The sequence below is a fragment of the Schistocerca americana genome, chromosome 4, assembly GCF_021461395.2.
Source record: "Schistocerca americana isolate TAMUIC-IGC-003095 chromosome 4, iqSchAmer2.1, whole genome shotgun sequence".
NCBI classification, from domain to species: Eukaryota; Metazoa; Arthropoda; class Insecta; order Orthoptera; family Acrididae; genus Schistocerca; species Schistocerca americana.
The window spans coordinates 495,302,529-495,320,571 of NC_060122.1; the positions used below are offsets into that span (position 1 = coordinate 495,302,529).

General features: G+C 41.4%; 1 non-coding gene across 1 annotated transcript; it reads right to left on the minus strand.

Annotated features, from left to right (window-relative positions):
• Positions 1 to 13,622: 13,622 nt before the first annotated feature.
• Positions 13,623 to 13,697, minus strand: Trnas-cga. The gene has a single exon. It is a non-coding gene; the product is annotated as a tRNA-Ser (tRNA).
• Between the last annotated feature and the right edge of the window lie 4,346 nt (positions 13,698 to 18,043).

Here is an 18,043-nt window from a genome sequence, read left to right on the forward strand (position 1 = left end):
GAAAGTCCGGGCTCCAAACCCACTCTTGGATAACGTTAAAAGCTTCCTAACCAATAGCAAGGTAATCATTTTGCTACACGGTACTACATTGGGACCCAGAGAAGCTAGCTGAGGACTCCCGCAGAGATCAGCCTTGGCTCCCTAGCATCCAAATAACACGACGTATGCATATATTTCGAAGCCAGTAATCTTCAGCCCTGTCATCAAAATATGCAAACCGCACTCATACATCTGCGTGAGTGGTGTACAGCAAGTGACTTCGAAATCTCTGATACCAAGTCCATTCTTATGATCTCTACTCGTCATAAGATTCCACTTCCCCAAACAGTACAACTGAGACAACATACTTTTCCATTTGCCAAAACAGCTCAATATCTTGGGATGATTATCGATGTTAATCTAAGATGTGTTCCTCATATCCGTCATATCATTACCAGGTGTGAAAAAGCCTGCAATCTCATCAGAGGTACAACTGGAGTGTGCTGGGATGTGATCGGCGTACAGCAATGTTTTTATACCGGTCCATACTAAGCACACACTGATTACGGACACCTATGCTACGGATCAACACCACACAGCTCGCTCCAAAGACTCAACACTACGCAGTACAAACCTTGTGTATAGTTACTGAGGCGTTCATGTCAACCCAACGAATGCGTTACTAGCTGAAGCGAATGAACCACCGCCAATGGCCAATGTTGCGACGAATATTCCTCTGCAAGAAGTTCTTCCTGATACTGTATTTCGATGGGTACCAGCACCTTGATTTTTAAAAAAATCCGGTGGTTAACATTTCACTGTGAGTTCGGAAGATATTGGATAGATATGCAACTTCGACTCGTCGCAGATGAATACGTGGAGATGTAGGCATCAAGGCACCAGGAGTGGGAAAGTCCTCTTTCACTGCACTGCAACAGGCCATACGAAACGGCGACTCTGCAAAATGACGTCAGGATGAGTTCAACGTGTCAAAACCAGGACCCAACAAACGCAACGACAATGTAATTCTTGGTCTCACTATCAAGAGACCTGCGTGGTGTATACAGACCGGTTCAAGTCGAGTGAAGGTGCTGGTAGTACTTATTAGACACCCCGAAGCAAACAGGAAAGCCTGCCTATATAAGCTGAATCCACACTCCACTATTATGACAGGCGAGTTGGTTGCCATTTCGTAAGGCCTACTGTTTGCACAGACGTCCACGGTCGACACAGTAGTCATATCCTCAGATAGCACGTCAGCCCTACAGCTCATTAGAAATCATCACAATAGTTGCGCCAATCTCACAGTTGCAACAATTATTGATGTTGTGTTTCGCGTGCAGAGGAACTGTCGCGACATGGTGATGGTATGGATGAAACGTCACTCTGGGATGGCCGGGAACCAGCACGTATATGCGCTAGCAAAGTAGGCAACTCTGCATGAAGCAATTAAATACGATAAATTTCTACTCACAGTTATGATGCCCGTCCTCGGACTGGCAAGAGGAGTGGTCTCATCTAAAATAAAAACGCAGTTACTACGCACGAGCTCATTCCACGATTCCACGAGTCCCATGCTGTAATAAGGTTCAAACATCAAGGAGCTTCATGACAGCGATAGCACTGCTGAAATTTAATAACTGGAAGTTCAACGAACACGTCTATCGTCTCAACCTAAGAGCCACACCTCTATGTGTTTGCGAAGAGGTAGAATACCCAAACCATGTATCTCTACAATGTCCTCGAAACACATATCACATAAACATCCTTGAAATTAATCTTCAGGCTCTTGCTGATCGGTTCCCAGGCAGCCTCCAGATGTCGGGATATCCAACGATGTAGTAACGTATGAGTTACTGTATGTGTTCGGTAACAGTGCCAACATCAAGATATACACTATGTGATCAAAAGTATCCGGACACCTGGCTGAAAATGACTTACGAGTTCGTGACGCCCTCTATCGGTAATGCTGGAATTCAATATGCTGTTGGCTCACCATTTGACTTGGAGACAGCTTACACTCTCGCAAGTATAACTTTAATCAGGTGCTGGAAGATTTCTTGGGGGTGTGGCAGCCCATTCTTGACTGAGTACGGCACTGAGAAGAGGTATTGATGTCGGTCGGTGAGGCTCGGCACGAAGTCGGCGTTCCAAAACATCCCAAAGTTGTTCTACAGTATTCAGGTCAGGACTCTGTGCAGGCCATCCATTACAGGGATGTTATTGTCGTGTAACCACTCCGCCACAGGCTGTGCATTATGAACAGGTGTTCGAAAAGTGTTGAAAGATACTATCGCCATCCCCAGAAGGAAGAAGGGGCTTAAAACATCAATGTATGCCTGTGCTGTTATAGCGCCACGCAAAACACCAAGGGGCGCAAGCCCGCTCCTTGAAAAACACGACCACACCACAACACCACCGCCTCCGAATTTTACTGTTGGCACTACACATGCTGGCAGATGACGTTCACCGGGCTTTCGCCATACCCACACCCTGCCATCGGGTTGCCACATTGTGTGCCGTGATTCGTCACTCCACACAACGTTTCTCCACTGTTCAATCGCCCAATGTTTACGCTCCTTACACGAAGCGAGGCGTTGTTTGGTATTTATCGGCGTGTTGTGTGGCTTATGAGCAGCCGCTCGACCATGAAATCCAAGTTTTCTCACCTCCCGCCGAACTGTCATAGTACTTGCAGTGGACCCTGATGCAGTTTGGAATTCCTGTGTCATGCTCTGGATAGATGTCTGCCTATTTCACACGACCCTCTTCAACTGTCGGCAATCTCTGCCAGTCAATAGACGAGGTCGTCCTGTACGCTTTTGTGCTGTACGTGTCCCTTCACGTTTCCACTTCACTATCACATCGGGAACAGTGGACCGAGGGATGTTTAGGAGTCTGGAAACCTCGCGTATAGACGTATGTCAGAAGTGACACACAATCGCCTGACCACGTTTGAAGTCCGAGAGCTCCGCAGAGTGCCCCATTTCTCTCACGATGTCTAATGACAACCGAGGTCGCTGATATGGAGTACCTGGCAGTAGGTAGCAGCACGATGCACCTAATATGAAAAACGTATGTTTTTGGGGGTGTCCGGATACTTCTGATTACATTGTGTATATAAATAGAACTGTCTGAATATACTTAAATTTTATAATTAATCTTTAACACTACGAGGAATAAAATATGGTGGCAGCAGGTATCGAACCCGAGCGATTGCCTTGGCAACCAGTTCGCTTGACCACTGTGCTAAAGCACTCACACAGGAACTCAGCCTCAGAAATCCGTCATATTGCACGCTTAACTCTTTATAGATCATTTTGCCTTTTTCTATCGCTCACTCAGAACGAAATATTCAAGGAATTTGAAAGGGACATCTGCCTGCTTCTACTCGCATAGTTTGAGCCTTATCGGTGTGTCATGTCCCTCGCCCTCCTGTTAGATTTACTCCTGGACTAGGTTTACCCAACTCTCACTTTCTGCTCCAAAGATCTTCTGGAAAAGGCCCTCTTTAGCAAATCATCTACAGAAAACACTTTCATGCTTTTAATTTGCACGGCTGGTAACCATAATTAATTTGAATAGGTTAATTTCTTATATATGAACCGTTTAAAAATATTTAAATTTTATAATTAAAATTTTTACACTGTGAGGAATAAAAGAAAATTAAAAGAAAAATGATGGTAGCAGTGGCAATCGGAACTAGACCGACGAATTGCCAGACAATGGAGTTGACCACTGGGTCACAGCACTGTTACGTCAACTATTCCTCTAAAATCGCTCATATTTTACGCCTTCATATTTAAAAAATATAGATCTGGTGCGTGGGAAACGTAGTTTTCATAGTGCTTGAAACGTATGACGTTACATTAGAGCAAGTTCAGTCAAAAACAGACAGTTGTATCCCTTCTCTGAGTCGATCATAAGTTAATTGGCTATCATTTCGCTGCTCAACATTGGTATCTAATTAACGGGGAGAAAGTCATACAAAACATTAAGACTGTCTGTTTTAATTGCACACCAGCAGACATTCGAAGAGAAATGGCACAGTTTTTGGGCGATTGCCGGCTCGCAATTGAAGAGAAGTGGCGTAATTTGAATGTGATTTCCAGATCACATTCGAAGGGAAATGGGATAATGTGAGTGTGGTAATTACAGTTTGCTATAGCACATTAGAACGTGATAACTGACTGTCACTGTATGAATGTGTTTTCTTTCAGCGTATAAGGTAAGCTTGTCGCTGTATGAGACCACGAGATGCTGGACAGAAAGAGCACAAATTGTCCCTTCTACGTTATCACATGTCGAGCAAGAAAGGTTCTTAGTTTCATGACATAACTCTGCCAGTAAATTCAGATTCAATTTAATTCCTTTCAAAGAATAAGGTCATAGCATTCAGACAATTGTAAGGTAAATTAGAGTCTAAATTATTTACATTTAAATGTAAGAGATTAATTGCAGTACAAGTCAGGACAGTAACTTGTAAACGTTATCCTAAATACAAGTTTCAACGTAACTTTTATTTGCTTAAACTTCATCTACATTTACGTAATTACTCTACTATTCACAATAAAGTGCCTGGCAGAAAGTTCAGTGAACAACCTTCAAGCTGTCTCTTTACCGTTCCACTCTCGAACGGCGCGCTGGAAAAACGAGAACTTAATTTTTTCTGTGCGAGCCCTGATTTCTCTTATTTTATCGTGATGATCATTTCTCCCTATGTAGGTGGGCACCAACAGAATGTTTTCGCAATCGGAGGAGAAAACTGGTGATTGAAATTTCATGAGAAGACCCCGACACAACGAAAAACGCCTTTGTTTTGATGATTGCCACTCCAATTCACGTATCGTGTGTGTGGCACTACCTCCCCTATTTCACGGTAACACAAAACGAGTGCCCTTCTTTGAACTTTTTCGATGTCATCCGTCAGCCGTCAATACCACTTGATGAGGATCCCACAACGCACAGCAGAATAGGGCGGACAAGCGTGGTGTAAGCAGTCATTTTAGTATACCTGTTGCACCTTCTAAGTATTCTGCCAATGAATCGCTGCCTTTGCTTTGCTCTACCCACATTATTATCTATGTGATCGTTCCAATTTAGGTTATTTGTAATTGTAATCCCTAAGTATTTAGTTGAATTTACAGCTTTCAGATTTGTATAATTTATCGCGTAATCGAAATTTAGCTGATTTCTTTTAATACTCATGTGAATAACTTCACACTTTTCTTTATTCAGGATCGATTGCCGCTTTTCGCACCATACAGATATCTTATCTAAATCATTTTTCAATTCGTTTTGATCATCTCATGACTTTACAAAACGGTAAATGACAGCATCATCTGCAAACATTCTAAGAGGGTTACTCAGATTGTCTCCTATGTCGTTAATATGGATCAGGAATAATAGAGGGCTTATAACACTTCCTTTTGGAAATATGAGTGTCGCAATGTACAGGCGCTTGACAGTCATCGCTTTCAAACTTTCAACATTATGGAATAGGTTATGTAGGAAATATGACGTACGTGCGCTTCTTTAGTTTCCTCCCCCTTTAGTTACTGTACATCTCTTCTATGCTCTGTAATCTTTTTAATTTAAATTCTCAATAGAAGAGACCGATGGCAATAAAGAAAACCGTACATGCTGCAAGTACCATCACTCTCGAAAAACATCGCCGACAGCTACCAACCAACCCATCGGCAGCGTGTTACAAATTTATCACACACGTATGAGAAATTTTGGAACGTCTTATAAGAGTATAAAGAGGTTTGTTCCGAAGCAACAACTTAATGTACGACACACAGAAAGGACTGTGGACTCCATAGTGAGAACAACAGCGCATAGACGCTATCTTTACCAGTTCCTGTTTATTGTATCAGGGCTTCCCTCATCTGTGCAGAGAGGTCTATTGTTGGGAGCGTTTACTTTTCGGTTTGAAAAATCAAGGTAATTTTACTTCCAGAAGGTTCGAAAATATACGGTACCGCTGTTGAAAATGTGCTACAATAAACCTAGTCGGTTACCGAATGGGTATTGCAGTTTTACAGCACATCATACGTTTATTTGCCTCCTATTTTCGTTAATAAATACGCAGATTCAATACACTGAACTTTAAGTATCCAGTAGAGCTTTACGTTAATTTCGTTCGCAGATGCGTCCTAAAATTTACTTCTTAACAAACATGCATTTCATACAAATACAGAGTAGGAAAAATATCTCGTGCTTCTTCAGGCAGGCAACCCAACATAGATAACCTACCCAAATGTGTATGGTTTAGGTTGGGTTACCTACCGGAAGAAGCAAGAAATACAACGGTCACCGAATAAACAAACCAGAATTTCATTAACAGAATCTATTACAAGAGTGGACAACAACACATATCTATTTTGCAACATAATCCTCCTCAAGTTCTACGCACTTATGCTAGTGCTGGACAAGCTTCTAAATTCCATTTGCATAGAACTCTCGCGGGTTCTTGTGTAACAAGTTATGCACTGCTGCCTCGACTGCCTTATCAGCGAACTATGAGCCACTAACAAAATGAAAAATGTGATAATCTGAAGATGCTAGATCCGGAGAACATGTGAGGCGGGCCAAGCATATGAACTCCACACATCCATGCGGCTTTCTTTCATTTCTGATGTCAAATGTTCTAGATCCCACCGTACACACACTTCCTTGAACATCAATATCTCATGAGTAATATGGTGGGCTGATACGAAATTAATGTTTGGAGCTGCTGCAGTGTCACTCACCGTAATACTCCTGCTTTCCCGTTCCAACTCATCAACTCTAGCAATTTTGTTCTCTGTGCTTGCACAGACAGAGTTTCCTGTGGATGGCGAATCTTCAGCACTTGTTACACCCCACATGAACTTTACTGCCAACTTGTGCATTTGTGTTCGACTCAGACAGCTTCCACCAAATTGGACTGCCATCCGACAGCGAACTTCGATTGGTTTCAATCCATCAGACAACAGAAATCTAACGACATTGCACTGCTCCTCGTCTGTTCAAACCTTCAAGGGCGCCGTCATCTTGTTTCACTGATCCGCAGCATACCATTCGCGAGGCAGGCGTGCCAACTCCATCTGATAAGACGGCGTTGTTATAATTAACTTTCTCTATTTAACACGTTACAACATGGAAACTAATTATTGTACGAGTACCAAACTTGGTAGCATTAGTGTCAACGACATGGGGAAGAGAGATAATGCAGAATCAATTCAAATGAAATATTTTTAATGTGCTGCTGCTGCTATGCATCATACCACTACATATCGTTACCATTACTACTACAAAAGGGTCTCAACATGGCACCCATCAGTGTCCAGCAGAACGAAACATGTCTGTAAGTCTGCTGGCTACCTCTCCTGATATACTGCCCTTCAGATGAGCATATGTGTGAATGCTCTCCTGGTAAACCCTGTGCTTCAGGTAGCACCACAACCAAAAATCATAAGGGTTGAGGTCAGGTGATTGTGCTGGCCAAGCATCTGGAAACGATCGGCTGATAATTCGATCGTTCTCAAATGTGTATCGGGGAAGCAGATTAACTTCACGAGCGATATGCGGTGGGGTCCCATCTTGCATACAAACTGTTGAGTTCAATGCGTCTCTCTCGTGTAGGGTGAGTACGACGTGATGGTGAAGCATATAGCAGTAACACTACCCTGTCACCCTGCACGTCGTTGGTCCCTGAGCGACAACCCGTTCAAAAAAGAATGGGCCAATGACGAACGTAGCCGTGAAGGCATACAATACGCTGATAAGTTCACCATCCAGAGCAACTTCATCCACAGTGACTGGAGGCGAAGATCCCCAAACTCGGCAGTTCCGTGTTCACCTCACCCGTCAGAGAAAAATGGGCTTCGTCTGTCCATAGGATAGTCCAAGGCCAACCCTCGCCAACTTCAATCCTTGCAATAAAATAGAGAATGAAGTCAGCACGTCGTTGTGCGGCCTGTGGTGCAAGCTGTTGTACGATATGGATCTTGTACGGATACCATTTGAGAACGATTCGAAGCACCTTCCGTACAGTGGTCCACGGGACGTTCAACTGTCGTAACAGCACGCTCACTGTCTGTCGATTGAGTATTGCGCGCAGCGTCAACCACCTATGGTTCAACCGGTCGTCGGCCTGTTCCCGAAGAGACGCCAAATTCTCCAGTTGATTCGAACTTCTTCATCATGTTCCGCACAGCAGGTAGAGAAAGAGGACCCTTCAGTAATCCTTTCAGCCGGCGATGTTCTGGAAGTGCAGCAGCAGCATTACTATTGTTTTGATAACAGATCATCATTAATGCCTTGCTCCTTTCGTCCTAGCTCGACGCGTCAACAAGTGCACTGCGACTGGTCAGATGCGTAAGACTATGAATCACGATGACTGATCACGGCACCTGACGGCCATAGTTGGAACTTGACGGTTGCGCTGTGACCCCTGGAAATCATGCACCATATACTTTGGACACAAATGCCACCAAGTTTGGTACTCTTACGGTAGTTAGTTTCCGTGTTATAGTGTGTTAAACAGTGAAATTTTAATTATAACCACCCAGAATTTCTAGGACACTACGAAAAAATAACAAAGAAGTGCAAACTTTATCAAAGCTTTGTATTTTTATGAAACTTTTCCGGTTATTTATGAAATGGACCTTGTATTTTCCACACCAGTTTCATTTTGGCCTTACTGTAGTTCTTGTTTCACCCTCCATTCTATTCATTGGTACATTCAATAAGACATAATGTTTATTCCAGTGTATGAATACATAGAACACTACGTCTGCGAGTTCTGTATCATTAACACAATTTACACAAAATAAATAAATCGAAAAATTGACTGAGTGGCTCTGCAAGCGAAGCCGTTGACATATGAAGACGTGTTCTTACAAATGGACTGATATGAACTGATATTATTTTCAGGTTCATTTACTGTAGCTTGCGAGAGTCTTCTTGTCACTCCTCATTAACGATGTCGCAGAAGCGTGTCTATCTACAATTCTTCAGGAGTCCAATTCTCTTCAGGCTAAACGTCTGCCAAAAGTTAGCGAATCAAATGATCATATTTAATATAACTTTTGGCTTTGCATAAAAGAATGTAATTAGTTGTTCGAAAGATCAGTATATAAATCAGCAGCTACATTGCCATTTATAACATTTGGAAGCGTGTTCCTACTTCTCCCCCTCGTTTATAAAATAGACCGACATTCATCAAACATGTGATGTGGAGTAATTACTTATCCAGGGTGTTTTGCTCCCTTCCTTTAATATTTGTTACAGGTTTCGATACTTGTTATGGTTTTCAGCGATCGAATACGACAGTGTAATTTGCGAACGTTATGTGCATTGATGAAACTACTAAATAACACTAAAACGTTTCTGAGAACGAGAAATACCTCACATCGAACACAAGTAACAGTATAAGCGAGAAGAGAACAGAAGCATTTTAAAAGTGGTGGTACAGAAGAAAGCTGAAGAAGAGATCGGACAGCTAATAAGGAGACCCAAATGGAATTGGGGAGGAAAGAACTTTATGGTACAGCTTGAGTAAAAGAAAGGGTGGTTTGATAGGACACTATCTGAGGTATGAAGGAATCCTTAATTTTGTTAAATGATTCTCTTGTCACAACTTGGTAGAACAACATCATAATTATAAATGAAAAACACAAAATTGTGGATGTTCTACAGTATTAATTTATTTCGTTCAATGGTTCTGGACTTACAAGGTCATCGCCAAACTGAATATCGTCATCAAAGAGGTTACAATACTCTTGAATAACATTGAAAAAGATAGATACTACACATGGAGAGTGAGATGAAAAAACAAATGTTAAAGATAACAGAATTATACAGGAAGACCCAAGGTTGAATACGGTAAGAAAGCACAAATGGATGTAGGGTGCAGTAGTTCTTCAGACTTTAAACTGCTCGCACAAGTGAATTACAGTGGAGAGGAGCGTCAAATCGGAGTTAGGACTGCTGACTGCAACATGTACTGTACCATGGCATGCACCATACACTTCCCCACTGACAGTGTAAAACTGGGAATTTTCTGAGGACCAGTTTTTAACGAGGAGCAGATTCTCAATCGTAGTCTTAGACATTTTGGTTGTATTACTCTGAAGAACAGTTCAAAGGTCTTTAGAGTTAATAGTAGTAGGACAGTGGTCGCTTATGTTCCATTTGTTTCGTTTAGGTGAATAAGAATTTGCTGACTGCCTCTTCTGAGAGTTGACGTTATGTTTATGTGTTTTTCTGTCGGTGGGGATTTTCTCTGTGTTATCTATTTTTGTGCATTTTATAATATCAATACAAACGGTCCTGATGACCTATACCTATTAACGCCAACTTTTTGTGTGTCTAATTTACTTCAACCGTCATTGGTCTGCTTTTCCATCAAGTCTTTCCCACCATCTTCGTTAGCATTTTAATTTTTGTTGTTTCCAGGAAACGGTTATTACTACAATATTACGCTGTTTTCCTTGGTTATTACCCATCGTTTCATAGTCTATGGTTTGACTTGTAAAACAATGAATGGAAATAACTTAAAAGAGCAACGAATTGCTGGAAAAAATAGTGAAAAGAAAGAAATATGAAATGTAGTCAGTCATTCTGAGCAAAAAATAATTCGTTTTAAGAGAGAAGGAAAAAAATCGGACTGAAATCTTGTTGAAGAGGGGGATGCTGGGTCGAAGTAACTGAAACGAAAACTTGGAAACAGAAACAGAGGCATCTCTTGAGACGTTCGTGTGAAGAATGGATCAGTGAAAAAACGAACAAAAAAGAATGAAAGCAAACACGTTGTGACGACATACTTTCAGGTCTATGGTTGGCAACGTAGGTAAGAGAGCGAGACTATTTTAGACACATCGCATTAAATTTTGTCCTGTAGCAGAAGATAGGTAGCTCGCAACGAAAGATGAAGTGACGCTGATTCAGGAATGTCAATGAAGGGATCATCCTTGAGGCTTGAGGCTTATCGGTACGTTCCTCAACTCGTGTCTGCGACAAAAGCAGGATATGTAATTGCGCTTCGCACGCCTTTCCAGGAGAGAAAAAGTTTATTGGTCCCGCGTCAGTATAAGTACATCAGCCACGTAATTTATAGTTCTCCGTACAAATTAAAAAAAAAAAATATTGCTTACATACGTAGTGGATAAGAGATTATACGACTAAGGAGAAAATGTCTTTATCAAAGAAAAAGCAGAGCAGACAACATTATCAGCAGAATAATTCAAAATAAAGAGCATGCTAGTAAAGGATTAAAAAGGAGAGATACGTGTTTATTTAAGGTTTTCTTTTTATCCTGTGGTTTCACACCACAGCAAAGGAAATTGGCTTACTTCCTCTGACGCATCACTTAGCGACTTTTTCATTTAATTTTCGTGACAAGATAAATATCTGTTCTTTAAATATTAACCGCTTGGACACAGAACTACTGACTGTGATAAAACTATAAACTAGATATGGCGGTAACTCATTGCGTGTAAATGTGAGATGCAAGATGTTGTAAGACACCCACTCTTTCTTTATGCTACTCTAAATACATGGAAAAATTTCTTCAGAAAAATGTCCTGAATATAGCTCCTTTTTACATAAAGTTTTTAACCGAAGTAATAAGTTCCAGGTCAACAATCATATTACAAAGACATATTCAGGAGTAGGTACCGCTTACTTTGTGCAACAGAAAGGAGACGTGTAAATGAACATTTGAGAGAATTTCTAGATTAGTTATCGCTGTCAGTTTTGTCAGTTTCATAATCCAATTCGAGAAACTTAACAGTGATTCACCTTATGGGTAAATCATGTACACCGACGTCGAGTGACACCATGTGACAATGTAACACCTTTTCACATAAAACTTGAAATAAGAAGACCTGATCTCATAAGCAGAAACCAGTCTTGTGTTCTCCACACCGTCACTTACGTTCCCAGCTGCAACCGTCTTTAATAACCTCAACGTCAACGGGAAGTTAAACCCAAATCATCATTTTTTTCCAAGCTGTGAAGCATGCAGAGAATGGTAAAAAGTCTGCTGATCTCAGTTCTCAGAAGAGCACACGCTGTTTGCAGTTTTGCTTAGCGTTAGTAAAAATTCGCGTTGAAAGCAAAGTGTGGATCAGAGTTTGTACTTGAAATTAAGAATAGATTAAAAAACTGATCAAGTGCTCGTAGGTCTCTCACTGATGGTTCCGTACAAACTTTATTATGTATATAGGCAGTTCATCCATTCCGGGAATCGAGCATCTGGACGATTTTTGTCTATTATCGACATTGATGCTGGCGGGATATCGGCCCCAGGGATACCAAGCCTTTCGAGAATGTTTTAATTTCAAGTTTGAAATCGGATAACTAATTACAAAGGAAATATTTTTTCGTGTCATATAATTACAAATTAATATTTTTTTTATTTTTTTCCTTTACTTTTACTCTGAAACTTTTCTTCTTGCCAAATTTCACTATGCTACGTTAAGGGGAAGTGGGGAAGTAGCCTATGGGTTTTCGTGAGTGAGTTTTGCGAGTATCAAAATCTGTGACAAATGGCCGTACCTTTTGATTGCATTGGCTTAGAAGATGGAAATTTTCATGCTACCAAAGTACGACCGACTTCAATATGTGACACGAATTTCAACTTAATACGTCTAACCCTTTTTGAGAAAAAGGGGTATTAACAGGCGGACGGGCGGACAGCTTGATAACAAAAGACAATTTTTTTTTTTTTCCCATGTGATATAATTACAAGTGAGGTTGTGACACGTGACGTAAATGGCCGTATATTTTGATAACACTAACATAGAAGCTAACGCGAACTATACAACCCATAGTACCATAGACCCTAGTATGTGGCAGAGGAAAACGGGTCGTAACTGATGGACGGACAGACAGATTTATAACAAATGACAAAATTTTTCGTTTGCTACAGTTACAAATTAACAGTTTTCGGATTTTTTGCTTTTGTTGTATTACTTACCCTTGCTTCTTGGCGAATTTCATGATTCTAGGTCAACGAGAAATACGCTGTAGGTTTTGATGAGTTTACGAGTACCAAAATATGTGACATAAATGGCCCTGTTTTTTGAGTGGATGGACTTAGAAACGTTTTACATCACCAAGGGGATATAGACCTTAATATGTGACAATTTCTCTACCCGTTCCTGATGAAAAGGGTTTTGAAAAATCCGACAGATAGACGAGCAACAAAAAGTGATTCTATAAAGATTTTTTTTTTTCCAACTGAGGTACGGAACCTTAAAATATGTATACAAAGTCTCATTAAACACGAATTCATCAATTACATGAACTAAAATAAATCTTAGAGGCTTCATTTCCGTGTACAATTACTAAGATTCCTATCATAATCGTTGATACAAGAAACAGTACAAATGTCTGTACGCGGACCACATGGCATACAGAATGCCACATAAGACAGAATTCAACAAAGGAAATTCCTGGAGAGATTTAAATAACCAAAAGTGTGATGCAACCAAGATAGCTACTGTACAGATGAGCTAAGGAAAGTTCGAAACCCTACTACTTGCAGCGAAGCTCACTACCTCAATAGACTACGGGCGCTAACAGAATGAGATTTTCACTCTGCAGCGGAGTGTGCGCTGATATGAAACTTCCTGGCAGATTAAAACTGTATGCCCGACCGAGACTCGAACTCGGGACCTTTGCCTTTCGCGGGCAAGTGCTCTACCAACTGAGCTACCGAAGCACGACTCACGCCCGGTACTCACAGCCTTACTTCTGCCAGTACCTCGTCTCCTACCTTTCAAACTTTACAGAAGCTCTCCTGCGAACCTTGCAGAACTAGCACTCCTGAAAGAAAGGATATTGCGGAGACATGGCTTAGCCACAGCCTGGGGGATGTTTCCAGAATGAGATTTTCACTCTGCAGCGGAGTGTGCGCTGATATGAAACTTCCTGGCAGATTAAAACTGTGTGCCCGACCGAGACTCGAACTCGGGACCTTTGCCTTTCGCGGGCAAGTGCTCTACCAACTGAGCTACCGAAGAGAGCTTCTGTAAAGTTTGGAAGGTAGGAGACGAGGTACTGGCAGAAGTAAGGCTGTGAGTACCGGGCGTGAGTCGTGCTTCGGTAGTTCAGTTGGTAGAGCACTTGCCTACGGGCGTTAAGTTTGAACACAAGTAAAGGCACATTAATGATTGGAAAACACTGCGATCAAAAATATTATAGCAAGCTGCAACATACAAGCCGCAGCCTCACCATACTTTTGTAACTCATCGCATGAGAATGACCACCAGATAGCAACTTCAAAGCAAGTTACATACATACATTAATCCTTGTTCCATAGAGAATGAATACGACATTTCGTAATGATGTAGAACGTGTCACCACACCAGTGGTTCATAGGCAGTACGTGGAAACAAACAGTCAATACCGCCAGAGCAGCTCTTGGACATCCGTCGGGAAGCACAATCAGAAAATGGAGAACCGAATGCTTTGTGTCGCTCAAACGCGGCTCACACAGAGACCACATAACCGCGCAGGCCCACCATCTGTTCGCACAACTCTACGCTCCAATCTATCTCATGGCAAACGCACCTTTACTCAGCTAGTTAAAGACTGTGATACTTTCACTAATCCACTACAGAATGTCTTTGCAATATGCTTGTGAAGAAGAATTTGCGAAAGAAAGAATTTGCGAAAGAAAGAATTTGCGAAAGAAAGAATTTGCGAAAGAAAGAATAATTTTGAAAGTCGACGTTTCAACAAGGAACTTTCAACTTTTCTACTGCTTGGCACAGCGATGCTCAATAAATATTCGTGTCAAACATACTCACTAATCATTAAGACGTATAACCGACTTAGTCGTATTACTCTGTACCACAATGAAAGCTAATCAGCACGTTACTGCTGAGAATATATTTTTTGCAACCTTCATCAGATGCTGAGGTGCCGAGCTTCGAAATGCATTGAGCATTTGAAAGGTACTGTTGTTAGTATAGCTCTGAGAACGGGTCCTGAGTTGTTCCTGGATAACTCATCGGTAGATCATTTACCCGCGAAAGGAAAATGTTCCATGTTCAGGTCCCGACCCGTTACGCAGTTTTAATCTGGCAGAAAGTTTTCATTTACAGTTCTCATTCCGTGGGAAGTCCTGGCATATTATTCGTGTATAGTTTTCTCTTGCGAACTTGGATCTAATTTTAAGACCTACTCGAGAGTGCCGATGGCTTCGTTAGTTACTTGCGGTTGGTTATCCGCAGGACTTCTGATTGCTGTGGCGTTAAGGCAAAAGAAGGTATGTTTATTTAGAGCGTTGCATTATCTTGTCACATGAAAGTTTTTTTCTGTAATCAGTTGACTCCTCTCAGCTTAGCACTCCGTTCTTGTCACGAGGTCGACAAAGGGTAGACACACTTAGCCATTAGCGGAAAGCAACTATAAATCACAGTTATCTTTCGAGAAGTTGCTGCGAAAGCTTTAGCGTCATGGAATAAATCGTAACAGAGATCACCGTTGGCGCTTAAGTATCTGCTAGGTAAATGTCCTCTGCGGGAGACTTCTCGTTGTGAAACATGTTAATAAAATACTTTCCTGTAGCGAACACAACCTGCGTGAAAGGTCGCTGGTGGCACCCACATATTTTTAATACATAACGCGATAGAAAGTAGATTTTTCGCCATCAATAAATTTTACAGTGGCATTTTAATGAATGTCAGTCCTCTGCCGTTCCTTCCCTCTTTGAAAAAGATCTGCAAATGTGAAGGTTTTGCGTGTAATGTGTTTAACACTGTCTTCGTTTGAATGTGTAAGAACAAATTACAGCACATTGCTGGATTGCTTGCGCCGTGCTGGCTGTAACAACATTAGCATGCTCCTTAGGTGGCTGCAGTGGTGAAGGTTGAAGAATGTCAGTGAGATGCAATGAGTGTCCATCATAATGTTAACAGTGTTTGCATCTGACGTTCCAGTAGCCTCGGCAGTGTATTCTTAGGAATGTAAATTACATATGTTCAATGATTCTGTGTAGCATTTAATTCTTGCGGGTTCTCAAGGATAAGACTAAAATAAACGAACGGGAGCTAGTGATGGTGGAGTCAGGGCTTAAGCTACACGTCTATGAATGCCTTCATAAAAAGAAACCATCGTAACTATCCAGGAAGATAATATACTACAGAAAATATGTAGATGACACCATTATTCTCATGAACGTCCTAGTTATCCCAATAGAATTATCGATAATTCACGTAATAATTTGACATTTACTAAAGAAATCGAAGAAAATCCCGGATTTATCTTTTTATACAAGAGAATAATGAACTTTAGTGGGAAACGTGAACTCAATATATTCCGAAAATTAGCCGTCACTGATGACATCATAAACCAAACTTCTTGCCACTCACAAATACATAAACATGCAGTTTTCAACCAGATGGTAGAACAAATAAGCACGCTCCCTTTTTCTGATGGAAACAGGCAAAACGAATTAAATACGCCACAGTATGTAGCAATACGTAATGATTACAGTTTTGACATACTAGACAGATTATGTAACAGAAAAGAAAATGTAACAGAAGACTACTTAAAACATAAAAGAACAGGGAACTAAGCTAGAAAACATAGAGAAAATAAAGAAAAGCAGAATTTTTTATGCTGCCATACAGAAGGAAGATATCCAATAAAATCAGAAATATTGCTTGAAACAGTAATGTTGCAGTAGCTTCTCATACTAACAACAGCATCAAAAATTACTGTATCAGAAATCATCAATAAATCAGTTTCGCGCATCAGGAATATATAATATTAATTGTGTCTATTGTGACGTAGTTTACATTGAACAAACTGGACGGAAAATACATGTAACGTTTAAAGAAAATAACTCTAAGGTAAAAAAAAGTCGCGCTAACGAAGGAATTATCAGATTGGGACCGAAATTGGTAGATGAGATGTACATGTACAGACAAACAAATGATTATAATTTCAGAAAAATTGGATAATTTATTCAAGAGAAAAAGTTTCACAGATTGAGCAAGTCAATAACGCATTTGTCAACGTCTGGCCGTTATACAAACAGTTATTCTTCTCGGCGCTGATGGACAGACATGTGGGATGCTTTCCTAAGGGACACTGTACCACATTCTGCCTAACTGGCGCGTTAGTTCGTCAAAATCCCGAATGGTTGGCGGACCACGCCCATAACTCTCCAAATGTTGTCAACTGGGGAGAGATCTGGCGGCCTTACTGTCAAAGGTAAGGTTTAACAAGGACGAAGACAAGCGGTACGAACTCTCGCCGTCTGTGGGCATGCATTATCTCGCAGAACTGTAAGTCTAGGATGGCTTGGCATCAAGGGCAACAAAATGGGGCGTAGGATATCATCGACGTACTACTGTACTATAAGTGTACTGCGAATGACAATCGCAGAAAAATAGGGCGTAGAATATCGTCGACATACCACTGTGCTGTAAGAGTGTTGCAGATGACGACCAAACGGGACCTGTTATGAAAAGAAATGGCACTCCAGGCCATCATTCCTGGTTCTCGGACAATATGGTGGGCGACAGTCAGGTTGGGATCCCACTGCTGTTCAGGGTGTCTCCAGACGCGTCTTCAGCCTGGAATCTCATTGACTGGAGTAGAATAGTGTTCAGTGATGAGTGTCGCTTCGAACGGAGCCCTCATGACTGGAGATACTCCGAGCAGTGGTTGGACACCAACGTGACTGTCGCTCGCCATATTGCCCGACAACCAAGAGTGATGGTCTGGGGTACCATTTCTTTTCATAACAGGTCCCGTTTGGTTGTCATCCGCGGCACTCTTAAGCACAGCGGTACGTCGACGTCATTCTACGCCCCGTTTTGTTGGCCCTTCATGGCAATCCATCCTGGGCTTACCTTTCAGTAAGATAATGCCCAACAGAACACAGCGAGAATTTCTACTGGTTGTCTTTGTGCTTGTCAAAACCTACTTTTGCCAGTAAGATCGCAGGATCTCTCCACAATTGGGAACGTTTGGAGAATTATGGACAGGGGCCTCCATCCAGATCGGATGATTGACGATCTAACGCGCCAATTGGACAGAATTTGGCACGATG